Here is a 3,113-nt window from a genome sequence, read left to right as displayed (position 1 = left end):
GGCATTTTTCCCAATTCAAAACCAAATTCTTCTCTTGACACCTTTTCAAAACTTTTTCAAGGTTAACAAGAAAAGTGTCAAAAGACGAGCCACCAACACTAAAATCATCCATGAAAACTTCAATTTCTTTTTCAAGCATCTCGGAGAAAATGAGGTCATGCATCTTTGAAAGGTAGAAGGAGCATTGCATAAACTGAATGACATTCTTCTGTATGCAAATGTCCCATATGGACATGTGAAAGTAGTTTTCTCTTGATCTCTTGGATGGATAGGGATTTGGAAGAATCCGGAATATCCATTCAAGAAACAAAAGAAAGCATGTTGAGAGAGCCTCTCAAGCATTTGGTCCATGAATGGGTGAGGAAAATGATATTTCTTGGTGTTTCTGTTCAACCTCCTATAATCTATACACATTCTCCACCTGGTCACTGTCCGGGTGGAGATTTCCTCTCCTCTTCACCTTTGATTATGGTCATCCCACCCTTTTTTGGAACTACATGAACCGGGCTAACCCACTTGCTATCGGAGATAGCATAGATGATGCCCGCCTCACGTAGTTTCAAAATTTCTTTCTTCACAACCTCTTGAAGGTTAGGGTTCAACCTTCTTTGAGGTTCAAGGGAGGTGGAATGATCATCTTCAAGATGAATACGATGCATGCATAAAGAAGGGCTGATACCTTTGATATCATCAATGCTATACCCTATCACATCCTTATATTTTCTCAAAACATTAAGAAGTTTTTCCAAATTAAGACCATCTAGGGTAGCATTGACAATAATAGGGTATTTTCCCTCTTTATCAAGAAAAGCATATTTCAAAGAAGGGGGAAGGGGCTTGAGTTCTACCATGGGAGGAGGCTTAGAACTCTCCTCCAATTTCTCCTCCTTGGACACAAGCTTGATCTCAACTTGTTGTTCAACCTCCTCCTTTGAGGATTCCCCCATTGCCATGACAAACGCTTTAGCCTCTTGAGAGTGGAACTCTTCTTTGCATGTAAGAGCTTCTATCATTGGATCTTAAGGCCTCATCACGATCCTCCCCAAGCGATCTAGCTCCTCATTCACAACATCAACTCTATAACATTTTTCAACCATGGGGGTCTTGAGCAACTTAGAAAACTCAAAGACAATCTTCTCATCGGCCACCTCACATGTGATGGTGTTGTTCTTGCAATTGATGACCGACCCCAAAGTTTTAAGAGCTTCACGTCCCAAAATCAAAGGAGTGTTAACATCTTCCTCCATATCCATCACTACAAAGTCACAAGGCACGTAGATGTGTTCCACTTGAATTGGAACATACTCAAGCTCTCTATAAGGTAATTTCACCGACCGATCGGCCAATTGAATTATCTTCCTTGTAGGGATCATCTCTATATTGAGTTTTTGAGAAATGGATAGAGGGATTAAACTAACACTTGTTCCAAGATCGGCTAAGGTGCCCCTAGCTTCCATGTTCCCAATTTTCATCGGCAAAGTGAAACTTCCCGGGTCTTTTTCCTTCTTGGGCATCTTATGTTGGACAAGATCACTCACTTGATGTTGAAGGGTGATAAGCTCATCATTGAGCTTCCTCTTGTTGGTGAGAATATCTTTGAGGAACTTGGAGTAAGATGGCATTTGTGTCACAACTTCAAGGAAAGGGAGGTTAATGTGAAAATTCTTCATGACACTAAGGAATTTTGCAAACTTGTCATTCAACTTCCTCTCCGCAAGCCAACCGGGAAAAGGAACCGGTCCGTCAAGATTCCTAGCGTCACTAGGAATTGAAGTTGTCTTCTCATTGTCAAGCTTCTTCTTCTCCGAACCTCCTTCTATATCATCAACCTTTTCTTCCTCACCTCCCTTGTTTTTATTCACAATCTCCTCTCCTCTCTTCTTTTTCTCACTATCCCCTTCATTTGGCCCTTTATAGGAAGTTCCCGACCTCAATGTGATCGCCTTGCATGTATCGGGTTTTGAGTTGTGAGATGGGTTAGTTTGTGGTTATTTGGGTAGAGTAGATGGTGAATTGAAAGGAGTTCTCTCAGCCAATTGAGCTAGTTGTGAATCAACCATCTTGTTGTAAGCTCTTATCTCTTGCATTTGTTTCCCAAAAGATTGCATTTGCGCATGCATGGCTTGGAGGAGTTGAGTTTGTGTTAGCTTCGCTTGAGGTGCTTGTTCTTGATGATTTATTTGAGGTTCTTGGGTTTGATTGTTGTATTGGTTGTTCCTTGGATAGCTTCCTCTTGGGTTTTGGGGTTGAGATGGAGGTGGATTTTGATATTGAGGGTTGGAGTTGTAGGAAGGTTGAGCTTGTTGGTTCCATTGTTGAGGTTGAGGTACAAACCCGGGTGGTGGTTGTCTCCAAGCTACTCCACCGCCGCTTCCTCTAAATCCCTCTTGCCTTGTGTTGTATGTCGCTACATGCTCGGGGCTTAAACCTCCACAATAAGATGTATCATGGTTCGTTCCTCAACAATTTTGACAAGAGAAAGAGTTAACTTGAGAGGAGCTTGCTTCACCGCTTGAACTTGCATTCACACTCGTGTTCAACTTGGAAAGCCCTTTTGTTAGTTGATCAATTTGATGTTGTAATTGATCAACTTTCTCCAATTCGTAAATACCACCTTTCTTTGGAGCATTTCTTCTTCGGCCCCCCCAAGAGTAAATCTTTGCTGCCTCTTCTATTGTGGCTTCAACTTGATTTTGAGGTATTTTGATAAATTGACCACCCGCCCCCGCATCCAAATTGGCTCTTGACATGAGCTCCAATCAGTCGTAGAAAAACCGTATGAGCAACCCTTGATTTTACTCATGGTGGGGACACACTTGCACTAACTCTTTGAATCTCTCCCATGCTTCACCAAGACTTTCATCGGCTTCTTGCTCAAATGATGCGATTTTCCTTCTCATTTCGGCGGTCTTCTCCTCGGAGATAAATCGCTTCAAGAACGCCTTTACCACCTCCCTCCATGTTGTGAGAGTGTTAGGCTTTACTTGCTTTAGCCATTTCTTTGCTCGTCTGGTGAGAGATTGCCGGAAAAGGTGCATACGAATGTAGTGTTGACTCACTTCATTGGTTTGCATCATTGCGCATTGTAGACACCCATTTTTGTTTCCTCAAAA

At 42.2% G+C, this 3,113-nt stretch overlaps 1 non-coding gene across 1 annotated transcript; it reads left to right on the top strand.

Annotated features, from left to right (window-relative positions):
* The first annotated feature begins 2,797 nt into the window (after nucleotides 1–2,797).
* Nucleotides 2,798–2,901, top strand: LOC145637430 (small nucleolar RNA R71). The gene has a single exon (XR_014114215.1). It is a non-coding gene; the product is annotated as a small nucleolar RNA R71 (small nucleolar RNA).
* Nucleotides 2,902–3,113: the final 212 nt, after the last annotated feature.

This window comes from Chenopodium album, chromosome 6 (assembly GCF_948465745.1).
Source record: "Chenopodium album chromosome 6, dcCheAlbu1.1, whole genome shotgun sequence".
NCBI classification, from domain to species: Eukaryota; Viridiplantae; Streptophyta; class Magnoliopsida; order Caryophyllales; family Amaranthaceae; genus Chenopodium; species Chenopodium album.
Note: the sequence above shows the minus strand (reverse complement) of the source record. Positions and strands in the feature narration are given on the sequence as shown.